This window comes from Lathamus discolor, chromosome 3 (genome assembly GCF_037157495.1).
Source record: "Lathamus discolor isolate bLatDis1 chromosome 3, bLatDis1.hap1, whole genome shotgun sequence".
NCBI classification, from domain to species: domain Eukaryota; kingdom Metazoa; phylum Chordata; class Aves; order Psittaciformes; family Psittacidae; genus Lathamus; species Lathamus discolor.
The window spans coordinates 15,416,062-15,435,709 of record NC_088886.1 but is presented as its reverse complement, the minus strand read 5'-3'; positions in this window follow the sequence as shown (position 1 = coordinate 15,435,709).

Genomic DNA, 19,648 nt, shown 5'->3' with positions numbered 1-19,648 from the left:
CCTGGCTGAGAATGAGCTTTGCATTTATCCCTGAAGACAGTATCAGCTAAGTCTTTTGTATCCCTGTAGTTTCTCAAATTGGCTACTGTAGGACATTCTCGATTTACAGGCCTTCAAAACAGAATGAATGGGAAAGAATCTGTGATTTTTCGCACCACATATCTTATAACCTATATATTCCTCTCATGTCCAGGCATGAGAATGCATATTCCTGTCTCATGCTTTTCTGAATAAAGAGTTAAAGGTCTTGTTTATTTGTATTACATACAAGATGTTTAAATGAGATATGCTATCGAAGTTTCTCATTAATGTTAACGTAAGCTACATATGTATATCAGATGCAGGTCCCCTGAAGTGCGTATCTCCCAATCTGCTGCACAATCCATCGTGGGATCTGAAGCTAATAAGTAGGTAATAGGACCATCGTATGAACTTTGCTTATTTACAACTGTTATTAAAGTAATTCAGAAGCAGGACTGAGGACAAGAAGAATATATTAAACCATATTGCTTTATAAATGAAAAAATGCTGCTGTACAAGATGACCAGAACAATAAAATGTCATGTTTAATTCACCTCAGGGTTAGCTGTAGCAGTCAGTGGAGTTTCATCACAAATTACTATGCCTTATTGTGTTGAAATTCTGTGGATCTTGCAGCTCCAGGAATGCACAGTATAGTATTAAAAGAGTCAGATTTTAAAATCATAGGCTATATTATAGAAATGGGCTGCAGAAAATTATTGGAAAAATGTTTAGAAAAAGTAATTTTTTAAGCTGTTGCAACTACTGCACACATATATCCTTGGTGTGATCTGCAAGTTAAATTATTTATGGTTTCTATATCCTTTGTATAGTGTGACATTTCAAATAAAGATTTAAATTTGTTAAAAAAAGCCTTCTAATAATAACTGAGCAGTTAGTAATGCATTTTTCACAGGGTCTTAAAAACTGCCAGTATTCCACATATGTAATGTTTTCTCCTACTAATAGCATGTTGCTTCATAGGTTGAATTATACTATTACATAGGCTTGAAATCTCAAGGTAGTCTCCAAAGGCTAGAATTTGTCTTAAAGGACTGCAGCCCTTAGCATGTGATGGTATGTAAGCTGTCCCTCTTGAACCTCAGCGGGTCTTATGATTTATCAGTCTGTTGAACTTCTCTACTTTCTTGTCTTTGCTGGACTGTCTTTTGTGCTGGTCTGTTTCCGAAACTAGCTGAGATGCCCAAACACATGATAACAGGAAAAGCAGGAAACTGACATTCTGCCATGCTTTTGCTCCCAAATGTGGATGACTGGTATATCCTATTTCTTTGTCTACTTGAAACTTGTGAAGCAGTGTAAATGTGTTCTTACCACTTTTACTCATTTGTGGAGATCTGTAATCAAAATCACAATCAGCTGCTGAAGTGCTGCATGTAATCTTATTCCAGAAACATGTTAGCATTAATTTTATTTTGCTAGCATTACAAAAGGAATCTTTGCAGCAAATACCAGATTGTATAAATCAAGGTACTTGGGACCAAAATAAAGTAAGGTATCACCTGAGCTCTAATGCTTCAGAAAGCAAAAGGGAGTTGTTTGTAGATTCAATTATGCCTGCTTTCACTGTACATTATTCTAAATTACTGTTCCACAACAACTTTCTCTGAGAAATACCTAGATACATTTAGGCCTCCAGAAAAATACCTGGCATCAATCCAGCTCTCCTTTGTCTTGATTTAAGATTGTATGGGATGTCTCTTGGCAACAGCACAGCCCTCTTTTCGCTTTTTTGTGAGGACATATTCCTCACAAACAGGAGCGATATGTTCATACGACAGAGGGATTTCAAATTTCTTAAGTGAAACACACAGCAAAAGCCATCTTCTGATGTTACAAAACAAATGAGAACACAAATTTTACAAATAGGAGAGAACATTGTCAGTATTGCATTTTCAAGTGACTTTTTTTGGTTATAAATCATTTGCTGACACCAAATGTCAACAGAATCCATTCATAGATCCAACTTAGAAAGATACAAAATGCTTTGGAGTTGAAAAGAGCTGAAAATGCATTGCAACTAGCATTAACAAATTTATTCATGTAATTTGAGTGCCTTAAAATTAAACAGTTTACTGTTTATCCTTGATCTTTATAACAGTTTCATTAGCAGAGATGGGTTTGGTTATAGAAAAATGTGACCTTGTATCATAAATTACCTACCTGGGTTTATGTGCAGCAGCTTTAGTGAGGGTTTTTTTTGGGGGGGAAGGGTGTTATTGTTGGTGGTGTGTTTGTTTGTTTGCTTTAATATGGTCATTTATTGAGCATTGTGAATGTGCTCAGTTTTCTGCTTGGCATTGATGAAGGCTGCCCCATGGGACTTTTGTTCTTAAGTAGTGCAGTTCAGGCACACAGAATTTAGACCACTGATTTACCATGTCAGAACACATTTTCCCTCTTCCTTTGCCCTGTCAGATCATGGTTCTTTGTTGTCTGGTAGAGGCAGCTTCTCTCTTCAATGAACCAGTCAGCAATATCACCACACTCTGCAATCTTTCTGCAGTTTCCTGTAGAGTAACACCAAACTGAAGAGGGGACAGAAGTACACATTGTCCATATTATCACCCATAATTATGGTTCCATCTAAATAAATATCCACAATCCTGGGGAAGAAAATGAGAGTATAGCCAACCCTTGGGGAGTGCGCTACTGAAGGAACACTGTGCTCCCAGAACGGTGAGGTCTTTCTAGCACTCATACCACAGCTGAAGACCTACATCTGGGGGAGGTTTTTTTACACTGTTTTCAAAACAGGTCCATGCCCTAAAGGCAAAGCCTGCTCTCCAGATGGAAAATGGTGAGGTAACAGGGCTTCCTCTACAGACCAAACAACCAAATGTCTTCACCAAAGCTACCCTGATTTATTTATTTTTACAAGGTTTTGATTGTTTGAGTGAAATGGCTGCTATTTCTGCCTTCGCTCAGTTTGAACATGTTTTAATGGAGGATTAGTCTCCTCAGGCAGGTGCAGGGAAAGTGCTTACAGGATACGACAGTGAAAAGAACCGGCCGGTAGGGAAAAAACCTCAACATGTTGTGGTATAATGAGCCCATTTAAACAGAAGTGAATGCTTGACATTTACATTTCCCTGTCTCCTGTACAAGGCAGAACAATGTTCTGAAAATATGAATGTAGTGGAAAATATTTTGCTTAAAAAAAAAAAAAAATCTGTTTAATTTATTAAGTCTCTAGCCCTGACAGCTTGTCATAGGAAAAACTGGGTGCGCTCCATCTCTAGGGACAACTCTGTTCTCAGTTGTTCCACAGATCGTCTCTGGTGTCACTCTGGAGAAAAGACACCTGCTCCTTTCCCAGCCAGTGGTGAAACAGCTAGCAGTATTTAAAAATTCACAAAAAATTAAAAGGAAGAAAAAAATTAAAATTGATGAAAATTAGAGACTGGGAATAGGAGAACTGTAACAGAGGGAAAAATAATAAAGCCTATGATATTTACTCTAACTTTCTAAAGCCATGACTAATGCATAATTTAAATATGTTTAATTAATTAATCCAGTAAATGGATACCTAGCAATTTCAAGGAGCTAGCAAATAAGCTAAAATAGATTACATTATCAGAATAGGCAGAGAGCATGCCCAATAATATCTCAGCTAATTTGTCTGTTAAATAACACATCATTGTTCCACTTCAAATTCCTCCTCAAAACCTCTTTGCTCTGTTGCACATGTGAATGGTAAGGCTTATGGTTTGCAAAGAATACACCTTATTATGTTGGCAAATTTTGTCTCATTGTCTTCTGTTTTGTACTCTTTGTACTGTTTTGCACTTATGCATAGCACAGAAATTTTCCCAATCTGTTTAGGATTTTAATGCAGTGGGCTTCTAGTAAGAACAATTGTTTGTAGACAGCACACTAATACTGCTAAGAAATTAATAACAAGAATGGTATTGAGTAGATCATACTTTGGTTTAGTTCTTGAAAGTAATAATTAAAGATACCATTTTATAGTCCGTTTTCTATTGAGTAGATCATACTTTGGTTTAGTTCTTGAAAGTAATAATTAAAGATACCATTTTATAGTCTGTTTTCTAAGAAAAGTAAAGTGTAAGAGATACTTAATCTCTGACAAATATTATCTGGAATATTTTTCATTGTCTTAACATTTTTTAGGAAATGGATGAATACATGAAAAGGAAAGAACAGTGAATATGGAAGAGTTGGTATCTATATGAACAGAACTATTTAGATGGAATGAAAGCTGGTCTGGGTGTCTGCCAGAACCTGTATCCCTTTAGGCTCAGCTAAGCTTGGTTTTGGTGACAGAGAGAGACACAGGGCAGAAAAGGCAGGAATAAAGCCGTAGCAATACAGTTTTGTGGCAATAGTAGTGATATAGGCAGTTGTACAAGAACAGGTTGTGTTGTAGTGAAAACTGTAGTGAATGAGAGTGGAAGTGAGGAAGTCTGCATACGGATGCTTTTTGACCTGCTTGAACCAAAATACAATAAATAAATAATAAAATGACAAAGGAAAGTTTTACATAAAAAACTGGTGGAAGGTAGAAAACAGTGAAGATTTCACAAAGAAATCTGATTCAATCTGCCTCTCTCCCAGAAAGATCAAGATAAATTCAGAATTATTTTGATCTTTTTATAAAGGCTTAAACCTTCTTAGTATAACCCAGAACCAATCTTGGCTTAAATTCAAAAGGCCAATGTGTATTTTTCAGTTGCTGACATCTGAATACCTCATTAGTATGTTGAAATTGTCACTCAAATGGCTGTTTTATTTGCCTAAGTGCTGATTTAACAGACCAAATGCAAGATTTGGCAGTATTGTTAAGGCAACCATGTTTGAAAATTGAGTGCTGACTTTGAATTATACGTGACTATATCTGTGCCACTGTTCAGTGAAAATGAGTCTTCTAGCTATCCATCATGGCAAGTCTTGCATCAAAACCTGAGGTACTGTACACAACCGACCTATCAGGTCCTACATGCAGCTTTTGTCTTTTTTCAAACTTATTTTACAATAAAGCACCATGCATTGTTTGAATTTTAACCATTCCTTTATCATTAAGACTTCAATTCTTGAATAGTTGATGTGAATTTGAAGGAAAAAGGCCAGAGAACAGCTCTGTAGTTAGCAGAAGCAGGGAGACAAGATGCTTAAAAGTTCCAGAAAGGATGAACAAAGGAAGAGTTAAGGGTACCCTGAATGGCACCCTTGCTGATGACTAGTGGCTAATGGCTAATGAAAAAACCTGTTAGATAGTCTCCTTCCTTTGGATCTACATTCTACATGTAGGAAATGATTTAAAAGGTGGATTTTTAGATGCAAACCTCTATTAAACATTGAACACAGAACTCACCAGCCCAGGATTTTCAGTTAGGCTGTGTCAGTAAGTACTGAAAAAACCCAACATACTGCAGCAGCGACAGCAACAAAAACCTCAAGACTTCTGTTATAAGAAAATCATGTGATATTACCAGATACAGTTGTTTGAAAGTATGGATGAATTTGAATGTGTGATATCCCTTAAAAGTCAAAGTTAACTTATTGGTTAATAAATGGTTTATGCTAGTAAGAGTTTTATACTGCTGTGGGACAGCTTTGTGGAATAGAAGAAGCTTCCTTCTCTATAGCTTTTCTATTATTAACTACAAGCACACATAAAAGGTGCTACATTTGCAAAGTATGCTTATTCAAACCTATCAATGCTAAAATTCCTTTTTAGCTAATCTGGCCTCACAGCTTGAAACACACTGGCAGTCCTTGAAGTACTGGTGATTCATCCAGACAAGCTCTGGCATAATTCCAGCAATGACTGACCCTTAAAATGCCTGGGACTTCAGTTAAGGCAGGTCAATCACACCAAACCATGATAGATCTGTGGTGTGGGCAAATACGATAGAGAGGCTATGATGCTGCCCTCACACTCATTTTAACTTACTCCTCTGAAAAGTCTCGGATCAGGGTTTGGGGCAGTATCATTATTTTTTTTAAGGGGAAAAAGAAACATGGTTTATGACTGCATAAGAATGCAAAACGGGAAGTGCCTTCAAAAAGTGAACATATATTTGCCCACATGAGCCTCAGTCAAAGAGGGATACACAAAGAGATATCTGGGCGTCCAAATGTTTGCATGCAAAATCAGAAGGAATTGTTAAAAATAAACATGTTCTTCAATAAGACATCTTTATTTTTTAAATTTATAGTGCCTATTACATGCAGACTGTTTTGCATTTTTACAGTTAGCAAATGTCAATAAATCCGTGGCATGTAAAAGGGCACTGCTACTATGGCAGTTATTGGAATTCTATACTTTGTCAAATATATGTACCTCTTAATTCAATAATCTTTAAAAGCAATACTCATTGTGGCTTACAGTATGACACCTGACCTTTTGTTAATGTCAAATACCATTTTACTTTAACATGGGAAATTATTGTATTTCTATAAATATAATCATTATTCTTGGGAAAAAGGTATTAAAGAAATAGAATAGGAAACTGATCAGCTAATCAGCTATTTCACATGACAGTGATTTTGTGTATTATTTTTGACATTTCTGTGAGTACCCTAAACAGACCTATGGTAAAAAAGAAAACAGCAACTGGAAGTCAAAATTTTGTCTGTAATACTGGCTTGTTAGCTGAGAGTAGATAAAAAACAAAATTCTGTTGTGCTGATTGGCAAGAAGAATGTAGCATTAAGTTGTTTTTCCAGCCAAGCTAGATAAAAATCTCTGGCAATGGTTATACAGTATGTGGTTTGGAACTTTTCTTGAAGGTAGCTAAGTTAAGTACAATTTACAAAACACCTATTTAGTTGCGATAGATATCTCCAGTTCTGCCTTAAAAGCAAGCTAGCAGCAGGGGAGATAAAGAATTCAGTTCCACATCATTAGGAGATACAGATTTTTTTTTGCTGCCATAAGCAAATATACATGCCACTGAATGAAACGTATCAGTTAAGCCTGAATCTGCTGCTTGACCAGTGTATTCATATACATTATCTATAAATATGTGCCTTTCTTTTCATGTTGACAGGATAGATGTTATTGATTCATGTGGGCATTTGTGTTAGAGGGAGAGTGGGGGTTAAAAAAGGACTCTGAAAATATGTGTATTTTTTACTTATCTCTCTATATGTAAACAGAAGAAGAGATGCATTCCTACTGAGCAGCTGGATTGCACTGCACAGTCTTGCACAGAGAAGTGTATTGTCCTTTCTGCTGGGATAGATCAAGGCAGAATTTTGCACTGTGAAAAAAAAAAAAAGCAATGTACCTTCTTTTTGTTTATGATGTGCCTCCAATGGTGCTGCATGTGCCAGAAAATTATTCTTTAAATAGCAACCATCTTCACCTTCCATACTTGGCATTGACATTGTTTTCTTTATGAAGTGTAGAAAGATGCAACACAGTCTTAGTGTGGCTTAGCAAGAGAGTAGTGCCAGATTTAGACTTTGTTTATGACATAGTTCTTCTATGAATATGCAAGCAAAAATCAAAAGGCTCTCCAGCTTGCAAAAAGAATTCATTATGAAACCTCACAACAAACCTAATGAGAACTTTAACAATTCCTGATTCAGACATTGTATTAGAGGGCAAAAGTGTAGCAGAGATGAATCACTTGCTTTACTAATGCATGAAATAATGGCTGCATTCATGAGTATGGAGAACATGAAATTATTTTGGACTACTTATGTGGACATTTTAGGTTCTCCAGCTTTCTGCATGTTATTTATAAGGAGAAAGATGGGTTGAGAACTAGGAGTCAGAATACGGCTATTTGAAAGGGCCTTTCACCTCCAGAAGTATCTTTGCTAAAGATAATAGAAGGCTCAACCACCTAGATGGTAGGTTTAAAAAATTAACCATTGTCTAGAGAAGAGAGAATTTGCCAGAGACAGCATTTTACTGCAGTGCTGTTGCCGACTTTGCTAGATTTGTCCTGGACATTTTGCCCCTAGTCATTCAGTAATTGAAACGACCAATAGAGGCTACAGCCATAGCTTCAAAAAAACCCTGTGTTACCCACTTGTAATTCATTGCTGGTTGCTTAGCTTCCCTTAAAAGTCAACTCCTCATTTACAGTTGATATAAGTCTTTCTGTAAAGGCTGGAGAAAAGGTAATGTGACTTATGAACCTGCTTTTCAGGACACAGACAAAAAACTTCTTCAAGATCCCACTGAATTGGTTGGTGCTGTTTTCCATCACAGGAAGCTGCTACCCCAGAGCTGTGACAGAGGAAGGAGGTCGTGTGAGTGCTTTTCAATCCATTTCAGACAAAATGAGCTGGGTTAGCTCATACTCACCTTCAATAGTCCATTAAGCTTTCCCAGCTCGTTTTGCCAGCAAGGCTAAGGAATGTGTACACAAACTCTTCCACAAGCAGAGATGGGAGGATGGCAGCTCCGGCAGAGGAAGGTGACAGACCACTGGGGGAAGAGCTGTTTTCCACTGCTTTCTCAGGAATGCTTTTCCATGAACAATAAGTCAAAGCAGAGAGAGGCAAGCTAAAGGCAAGCTAAAATCTAGCCTGATAAGGGTACTTTGAGCTGATTTTGTAAAGACTGCTGCTCAATGGAGAATCTTTGCCAAAAATCAACACTTAACTGAAGACCATTTTAAACAAGAGTTGATCATGGAAAAACTGTTAACTTTAAAAAGTAAATGTTTAATTAAAATCTTACTTGCATCTTAATATATGGATATGAAAACAGGATACTTACCAGATTTAATGACAGATTCCTTTGGAAGTTAATGTCTTTGAAAAAACCTAGGTATTTAATTACAATAAATTAATTAATGTAAGTAAATTACAAATGTGAGGATGCACTGGAAAATTCAACCAAATCTCTGACATTCTTTAGAAAAATGCATGTAAATATCTGAGAACTGTGGGTCTGACCACTGAACAGTTTCAAAGACTGAAGACAACAGGGAGTAAGAAAAACGTAGTGTGTGCTCAGGATAGGTAAAAACAAAGAGCCCTGTACATCCTTGACTACAGCCTAACAAACCAGTGGTGTTTGATGGTATAAGAGAGGCTTCAGAGTCTTTGGACAGTACCATATACAACCTTTTAATTTCAAAATCAGGTTGAAAAACATGGGTTCTTTCATGACAATCCTAAATATACACCTTTGTCCAATAGGCCACTAAAGCCTGTATTCGACCTTCAGCAGATGAATCATTACATACCCTCAAAGCTTAAGTAAATGAAGTCCTTTAGTATTGGGATTTCAGGGCCTATAAACCCAAATACAAAAACTGCTCAGGCCTGAATACAGTGTTTTGGGGGCACTCATTTTAAGGTATTGTAAACAAGAATCTTGCACGTCATCATCTCTTTTCAGTTGTAATAATATCTCTTTTAATGTGAGAGAATGAAGTATGGAAAGAGATAAGGAAGGGAATATGACACTGGAAACTTAACTGGTCTAGCTTAAAATGCAGCAGTGCCTACTGCTTTGTTGAAGGAATGTAACCTGCTGGTGACAGCAATCATGACTTGACAGAGGATCAATAACAAGAGTTACAAGTGCTTTGCCCTTTTTCTGATATGTGACAGTTTTGGAAAACAGCATCCTAGATAATCCCTTGTGGAACAACTTTTTGGATTATCTCTAGTGACCCTAGTTTTCCTACACAAACATAAATGTGCTTCATATTATTAGTCCCAGTTAGGATAACAGCCTTGGTAACAATGAGATGCAGAATAACTAAGGAGCTTTGCTGTGCTTGGCAGTTACAAAAGGCACCTTGAACAAACAGAATGAAACAACAACAAAAAATGTTTAAAGCTACCTGCAGCTGCACTGTGCAACTCTGGTGGGAACAGTTTTACTGACTGTGAGGAATTTGATTCAGTCCTTGCATTTCTTCTGGTTTTAGCCAATACAACTTTAATGAAATAACTAGTTTAGTTTCCTTCCAAATTTCACACTTACATTTAAAATTGGAATATCACAGCAATGAGCCAGACCCCTTTTATTTGGCCAGTGTTCATCCTGTAACTGCAGAAGTGGCTCCTGCATTAATCTTCCATGCCCAACAACTAGAAAAAAGATTTGAAAGATTAGGACACAAAAAGTTTTGAAAGGATTTGCCAAGTTTGACATTTGTACCTGTGTAACTAGCAAAGGACAAACTTTAGCCCTTAATATTATTTTATCCTGGCAGCATTTTAATAGATCCTGGTTTGATTTTGCATCAAATCCTAACTCCTTAACAGTTTTAAATATGGTTGTGACTTCCTGCTGGGGTCACTGAACAGTGTTAGCTAAACATCCAGAGTGTGATATTTGATTACAGTTAAGCTTTTCCAAAAGCCAAGAGGAATCCATAAGTAAAATACTGGAGATGGAATTTTTAAAGACTCTATATGGCTACATATTCATATAGCTGATTAACATATATTTTAAGGATATTGATTCCAAAGAAGAAATGCACCCACAAAGACAGACTTAAGATAAAGGCTAATGTGTAAATTGCTTTAAAAACTGTAGTTACTGTAATTACATGGAGCATTTTACAAGCAACTAGGGACTGCTTTGGATAGATGACTGAAATTTAATCAGTATCTGGCACAGATTGCCTTTCTTTCACACCTCACATTTCTGAAGTACTGTTCTAGGGAAACCTGCTAGAATTGTGAGCCTTTATTATCACATTTGATCTCTCTATGCAGTTTCTAAAAGAGTGACTTTCCCAAATATCACAGAAGATATGGGTCTGAGTCCTTTCTCTCAGGAGCATATGTCTTTCTTTTAATTTTTGGGCAAACTTCATACAGCTACCCAGGCTGAGGTTTGTAATCACATGGAACATTATGTATGAAATGCAGAAAATGTTGGTTTCTTAATGCCACTACCTGAGACTACAAGATAAAGGAAGCGTGCACAGCCCTTTGTACTCAGGACACAAACACTTGTGCTAAACCTTCTATAAAATACAACTTATTTCTTCTACTGGCTTTATTTTGTTATTTGTATTAGCTGTCAAGAAGCTGTCAATTAAGAAAAGGGATCCTCAAATGATCTATCCCTTTTAAAGCAAGTAGGAAACAGAAAATAATTAGATATGGTAAATGTGAAAATTGATCTATCTGAAGAGAGTGCAGTTTACAAGCAAGAAATCAATCAGTTTACACCAAATAGATTAAAATCATGTATCATTATTTTTAATGGTTCAAGATGTAAAGGTCTGAAGTCTAAATAGAATTCCTGATGATTACTTTTATTAAAGTCCTGAGTATTGGAAGATATACAATGGCTGTCTAGATTGATTACAATGTTATCTGCTTTGTAGAAAAATAATATCCTTGACTTGCTGCTTGTTGCCAAAATCCTCATTACTATGCCTAATATACTGTGTCCCTGGAGTAAATTAAAGCATTTCCTTCTTTTGTACTCTAGTTTCCCTAAAGTTGGATCCTTAGAACTACCAGGACTATGCTGTGACATCTGAGTTCTGGAGATCAATTTATAGCTGTTAAAGATCCTGAAGAATTGGCCATTAAAACAGTTACTATTTGACAAATAACAACATTTGTGTTTAGCCTGGACATTTATCAAGCAGCCAGAGCACTTATTCCTGATGCCTGAATGAAGGTCTGCATGAACAAACTTATTAATCAGTTAGTGACTGTTTTTAAACCACCTGTCTTATTTAAAAACAAACAAAAACCACACACACACACAAACCAAACCCAAAACCAAAACAAAACCGCCCTAAACCCCAACAAAATAACCCCAAAACAAAAGCACACAACTTGCACTTTTACATATATTAGAGTCCTGATTTGATAACACTGGGAAGTGCCTATGTCATGGTGTCATAGCCATCGGCCAAACCACCACAAAAAAGTAAAACCTCTGATATATAAAATAAAAAGAAATAATTTTTCTTGATAAATGCTTACATATTATTTTTATCTTAGACTAGGGATCTGGTGGATTATATATATATATGCATTCTGTTGCATTTAGACTTACAAAAACTCAAGTAGATCATGATTGCATTTCCTCAGATGTAGCAACTGTGCTATGTTACTGAAGTCAATGGGAACACTGCTACTGACCTCATTAGCTTTTCAGAGATTGGAAAATGATCCATGGGACATTTCAGTATTTAAAAAGTTCTAAACTAAAAATTATCTTTGAACTATTTCTTTATTATTTGTGAGTGAAACCCATTTTTTTTAACCAAAATATTTTCACAAAATCAAAATGTTTAATTTTGGATTGTGTAAGATTGTGGTATTGAAAACATATAACAAAAATAATTTCTATACCAGGTTTGCTCTGAAAACACCAGTATGCTACCAGTTTCCTTCCTGGTTTTGTTTCTAAAGAAAACATGGTTTAAATTGACAACATTTTGTGGAATTTATCAGCACTGCCGGAATTGCATTCTACGAAAGAGGATGGTTTCATCAAAGCTGTTCCAAGAAGCTTAGTTATTGAATCCACAGGGAAAAAAGCAAGCTTTGAGTAGGTCCCAGTTACAAAGAGTCTACTGTTTGCTAGTAAGGGATCAGCGTAACTAAAATAGGGGTATCGACAAAAGTTTCTAAAGGAAGCTTTGTGGTTCATCACCCTACTTATTTTCTCTGAGGATTATGTAAAGATTGTTAAACGTTGTGGGTTTCTGTTCAAATTAAACACAACATATAAATATTTAATTTCTGTTTACTGATCAAACTACTACAGGTATTGCATGTATTTTAGCAGCAGATTATGAATTTGGCCCTTATATTTTATCATATATATTCCACATGCAGTATCAGCTCTGTTTTCTAAGGACAGATTCAAAATCCTATGAACTTATTTCAAAAAGGAATGAATAGTAGGCATACCATTTTCTTCCATGAATAATTATATTCCGTGTTTATAGAGCATTTATTTTTCAAAGCTGTAGACAAATATTAACCAAACAATCATCACAATGTCCTTGTGTGCCAGGTTTTACATATAGAGAAAAAAAAAAAAAAAAAGAGATACAAAATACAGCGCCTAGCACTTTAGTCCTGTAACTGGGGTTTCAAGTTAAAGTAATGCAAATAACAATAATGGTATGGGAGAAACCTTTCAAGTTTGAGTGTCTAACTGTCTTGATTTTCATAGGTTTAGACTTCTGAGCACTCACAACTCCCTTTGAAGTTGATTGAAAATGTGAGTGTCAGCACACATTAAAATCAGACCACTAATTTAGAAGCTTAAACATGAAATTTAAATTCACAACTTTAAGTTTGGAAAAATTCACCTAGGTGATTCGTCCAAAGGTAGCTTACAAACCAGTGTCAGAACTAGGAGATTCTTGATTTCCAACACCTTGTCTTCACAGAAATTCCAGCAGACACTATGGGCTAAATGAAACACAAAGTGATAGATCTATGCAGCTAAAGGAAGTTGGTGTGGGCAGATACTATTGCATGCTACCATAATCCAAAGATGTGTATGAGATACTGCAAGAGAAATGTCCTTTTTTCCCAGAGCAGCTTAACTGCAAAAATAGCTGATGATACAACACTGTTTCAGGGAGAAGACACTGAAAGTCTGGTTACTTTACATACACTGCTCCTCTCACCTACTTGCATGTGACCTACTATGTTACTGAGAAAACCCTCATAAAACTGGCTGTGTTATCATCTACGAAATTATGGTTTAGCTTTGTTTGCACTCTAAGAAGTTATGCACCAGGTTTTCCTGTTCAGTGTCTTAAGATCAATTCCTCTGCTTCAAAGAAGTATGAGGAATTTTTCTTTCTATGTACGTAGGACCTAATTCTGGTTGTTAACTGCAGATAATATCGAGAGAAGAGAGGCTGTGAGGAACATCTTCCTCATCAGCTCTCAGTCATGAGAGATGGCCATAGTACAGGAGGAATGTTCCTTGATCCGTATGTTTTCCTAGCTTTAATGAGGTGGCCAAAGGTCCCTTTCATATTATGACTGCAGCGAGATGCAAGAAGTAATGACTTGGATACACTGACTCCTTAAAATCGAAATAAGGGTTAGAGCTGGTGAATTCTGTCTAGTACCAGCTCTCTATGGAGATACATCTCAGGATATGTCTAACTTAGTGAGTACTGCCACTCAGTAGAAGTCAGTTTGTAGTGAGAATTGTCAAACACTGAGAACACAACATACATGTCGTGCATTTCATGGTATATTGATCTGAGCACGTTCTAGCTGGGTTGTGTGCTCTGAGTACTTGAGATTGGTCAAATTCCATCAAGGGCACTCCTGAGACACATCCTCTAGCTTGGTGATATCCAAAGGAACAAGACTATTTCTGGATGTGGACCAAAGCTCAGAGTTTTGGGAGGACAAGCTGATTTGCTTTAAGTGTGCAATCCTAATTTATGTGCACCCTCCATAGATGCACACTCTCCATGTTCTCCCGTGTTGGTTCTGTAGCCTGGTACTTCCAAGGCCAGCATGCATCGGGAGTTTGCCTGCAGCGGAACTCTGTAGGGTGGGCACTAGTCAAACAACTCAAGCTTATAAACCTATGAAACAGAGAAGAGGTAGAAGCTGTGACTTACAGTAAACTAAGCCCAGTTATTACAAAGGGTTGTTAGATCCTTTTAACAATCAGGAACAGATACTATAATCTCACTTGCTAAAGCCTCATCTGTAAGTCCTGCTCATACCCAACTGACCTTGAAAATACGCAATAATAGACTAATGCTATAACTATACCAAAACTAGACACAATAATAATTAAAAAAATCATAAATAAGGAAAGTTTACCATGGTTCAGTGTGTTTTCTTTCCATTACATTTTGGAAGAGAATGAGGCATATGAACATCAGAAAAGAATCAGCTTAAACTGTGATGCTTGCAGCTTTAATTATGAGCAACCCCAAGTCTCTGTTTACAGAAGAGAGATTACCTACATGTTATTTGAAAACCATTGGGTGTAAGTTTATAGTGGTAACAGGCAAGTCTAATTTTCTTTCATACTTAGGATTTAATAGGTACAGAATGCTGCCCAAGGGAAAAAAAGTGAACAAGTAGTAACTTGATATTTATTCTACACAGACGTGAAGAAAGCTTAAAGAAATACACAATGTCTGAAACACTGACATGTCTATTTTAATTGTAAAGTTGCTTTTCTAATAGATTTTTCTCTTATGGAACAGGTTGAAATAGTTGCAACATTTTCCAGTGAAAAAAATCCCACCTCAAAACCAACCCCAAACATCCCAAACCACCACAAAATTCTGTTTGGAAAATCTTATGGTGGAGCCATAAAACTGCACTGAGTTTGTACAATCTGAAGTTGAGAAACGGTAGTGTAAAACATTTTGTATAAATTATGCTTTTTTTCCTGGCCCAGATTATTCTGTAAATATGGACTCCTTCCGCTTCCAGGATAGATTATATTTATCATCTACCCTGGAAAATACTACTGAAGAATCCTCAGATGTTTTCAAGCACACAGATCCATAGCCCTGATACTTTGACTGCAGTAAGGAAGCATTAATATGATGTAATGAAAGGGGCAGTGGTGGAAATCCTAAAATCTCCTTTGCCCAGAACCATGTCTGCAGAAACAGAAACATTTCTGCAATATAAGCCCTGTTACTATTTTTCTTTTTTGCAGATGGAAGTAGAGGCATAGTCAATGTAGGTGGTTTACCCAAGAACATGCGGAAGGTTTGTGACAGAACCAATATGTGGAGTGTGAGTTTATCTTTGCTCTTAGTTTGTGCTCACTTGCATCCTGGATCTCCTCCTGACACTAGATCTTGAAAGCTGACTCATCCCAGTTTCTTTAATATGCTTAAGCTAAAGCCTATATGAAAAATACAGGCCATTATTTTAAATTAACTTACTTTTACAGTGGATAATTTCCATTTCATCATTATTTATAGCAAAAGTATTTGGTGCCTCAATTCCTTTTCCTTTTTTTTAACACAAGAATTGTCATTTGCGTTGCACTTTAAGACAAATTAATAATAAAAAGACTCAGTTGTGTAACTATCAACACTATGATATTTCTTCTTATTACGGGGACAAACAAGGAAAAAAAAACTTGTGAATCTCGTTTCTGATCCTACTGAAGCAAGTAACCCATTATACCAAGGTTAATTTGTTGACTCATGATTTCCACTTATCCAATGATATACTGAATCATATGAACAAACCTCTACAATCTAATCAGGTTTTTTTTATTGAATCCTGACCTTTTATACACCTTCTTCTTGATTATGAATGACAGTGACCTTTATCTAATTTAAAACACACATACTGATGCAAAAATATGCAAAGTACACATGTAAATTCTGAATTAAGATGAAGATGTGCATAATCTTCCAGAGAGAAATTGCTTTAGAGAGAGATGTTTATATTAGGGCCAATTGAGGGTATGTGGGGAGAAAAAGTGAATTAGCCAGAACTCAGATGGGTTTGGAAGCACAGCTGTGGAGGTACTGAAGTTTGCTTAGATTTTCTCAGCTTCTATTTAGAATCCTGAAATGTCAATATAAATATCAATTTTTGTTATGCTATTCAGCATTTTACAGCATTCATGAAATGATCAAAATGCAATAAAGTCAGACAAAATACCTCTTCACCTAAGATTTGGCAAACTATACCTCAGTATTCCATTTATGTTTCACTAAAAATACATAATATTTATTTTCTACAACACAAAAGCCTGGTTGAATTTTCAACATTATAAAAGCTGGCTGGTTCATCTGGAGATCTCTTTTTTTTTAGTTCAGAATATAATTAGGAACTGCTGCAAATGCTGAAAAACAAATAAACAAATATAAAAGGAGTAAATCCCAGGGAAAAAGAAAGAACTCCTTAAGTTTTCTTTGGCTTTTTTTATGTTCATCACTAATGGGTCTGAACTGAAATTACTAAAGATGAACACAGCAATGGGCACAGTCTGAACCATTGTGTAATCCTATAATCCACTCTCTCTCTTCACAAGTCATTCCTTCCTTTTACTTGTTGCAAACCTAAGTGATAGATCAGCAGTTTTGCTCTATCCACTCTCTTACTATATTAAATATACACATATTTACAGAAAATTTTCAAAACTATGTAAAGAGCATCAAACCAAAAATGTAACAAATGCATTCGTCTAAGAGATTCCAACCAAACAGTACCTGGCATTAGCATGTACTTTCATGATTAACAACAGGGGGTTGTCAGGCTGCTATTTCTGAAATAAACAGATTTATCCTGACAGATAATCAGCAGTTTTCACTACCTAATACATGTTATCATCTGCCGCTGACATCATTACATTAAAAGCACACTTAGCATAATCTTTTGTAGAAAATTAAACAGGTTTTACGGTACACTTTTGTTGGATTTTTGGGGGGATAGAGGGAGGCCCAAGGGAGAGAATGGAACATTAGAAAAAAAGATACATGCCAACCAAGACAGGGAAGGTCCCCAGAAATGCTATGCTGTCTTTGTTTTTTCATAATCTATTAATGTAACTTTAAATAAATTAAACCCAAATGTTCTGGCTGTAGATCATGTGCTGTACTTTTAAGCAGCCTTTTATAATGTCCTTGGCTGTCCCTTATATTACCTCTATACTCTTCTGTGTCTGTCTGTCCTTCCTGATCCATGTAAAAAACAGCCACATAAAGCACATTTGTGAAACATTTCTGATTTTCCCACTTATAGATGCATTTTTGAGGCTGCCAGGAAGACTTTGGGAGATCAGTGATATCAAGCACAGCCTGTATAACTTTCTGGCAAGCTCAGAATTTCTCTTTAACTTTCAGGCATCTCTCTGTGGATCATCCCTCCCTCCCCTGAAAAAGGAGGCACTAGGTTACACATAACTCACTGCAGAAGTTACTGAAACAATGGAAAAGTTCATCACAGACCAGTTTCATGACCTGCAGGAAACGTGGAACAAGGTCACTTATGCATGGGGTCCCTGTGGATCCCCCCCTTCCAAGCGGTCTACTCCTTCAGCTCTCTGTTTCTGCAGTGATCAAGTTAGTACTCAACATGGACAATGACGTTTTAGTAAGAGAAGCTTATTATACCTCCTGTATATAATCCAAGTAAACTATTCTCCCCTCAGTTGTAAAGCTGATGGGAATTATATATCCTCAGGTTCACTGGGGGAAATTCTGAAATTTCTTTCCTTTTTTAGATTTTAGGTTGCCAATTAACATTTTACTATTACTGTTCTATGAATTATCTGATTCACCCAGCGCAAACAGTAGGTAACAGAAATTACATGGGAGCTGCTGCTTGACTTTGACAAGTTTTTTATCCTCTTCATCAGAGTGCAGTTTCTAAGTCATAGACTTGGACTGTTCTGTAGGGGCAAGTCAGATATCAAAGTGCTGGCTCCAGTGGCCTGTTGTGACCAGCTTTATTTCTCCAGAGACAGAATTTTCATCCCTCTTTCAGTCCTTTGTCTCACATGGGATGCATTTTGTCTCCTGCTTTCTTCTTTCATAACTTCATAGGAAGTAAAGTAAGGAAGAGTGGCTAGTTACTGAGGGATGTTTATACATTCACACTCATGCATTTTCATGTCACATTCTCCCCAAGGTTAACCCCTCCTTCCCCCCCAGACTGGCAGAATTAATACAGTGGGAGGGATGAAGTCCCTTAAGTGACAAATGCAACCTTTAAAGAAGTAGCAGGATCACATAGACTTTAAATATGTCTAAATTCCTACGTAGTCTTTGTCTCTTATAAAACTTAACCTTTAAGAAATATGTATATGTTGGTTTAGCATCTCTTACCCTCCTTTATCCCTTTATTCCTCTCCCTAAAATTTCAGTTGCAGTTGTTAAAACTAAGGTAGAATTTTACCATAGATCTTTTGCCTCAGGTACACTGGACAAAAACAGCATCTCATACTCTGATGTAGAATGGAGAAAGAAATGCTAATATAACCAAATGATTTCAGTGGTTTATTTTATTTCTAAAAGTGTTGCATTTCTACTGATCCTCATTCTTTATATTTCTTGTACAGTGATGTTTGAGGTTGCTTAGATTTCTGTTTGCACTAGATATTTTGTGTCCAAAGGTCAAGTGAGCATTGCTTTTGAGTCAGATGCCTACTGGCTGCATTTCTAATAGTTAATCTTTTCACACTGAGAGAAATAAAAAAGTGGGAGACAGTTCAAGCTATCCCAAATAAACAGACAGAAGTAAAGCAACTATTACTTTTCCTGTGTGGACTGCTCTTGCTCATTTCTCCTCAAGAGATAACACTCTCTGACATAATGTCAGATAACCATGTTCAATGTTTCACAGACTTGCCATTTAAAGATTCATTTCCACTCCACTTATTTTCTTTTTATCTGCCTCTTTTTTGGTGCATTTCATCAGTGAAAATTTTCATGTAGACTCCCCAGAAAAGGCACTGGGGGGAGAGAGAGAGGCAAAAGGCTCCAACTTGACTTAAAACACCTCTAGAAATTATAAACAGACTACGAATGAAATGTTCTCATGAGAATAGTTGTTTGCATAAAATTCTCAACTGTTACTAAAGCTTCAGTGCAGTTCCTGGGGAAGACAGATATATAAAGCCTCAGGTTAATTTCAGTCATTACCAAGCATTTTACATCTGCTGAAGAATTCCAAACATATAAAAGGATGTCAATCTAAACCTTTAGACTAA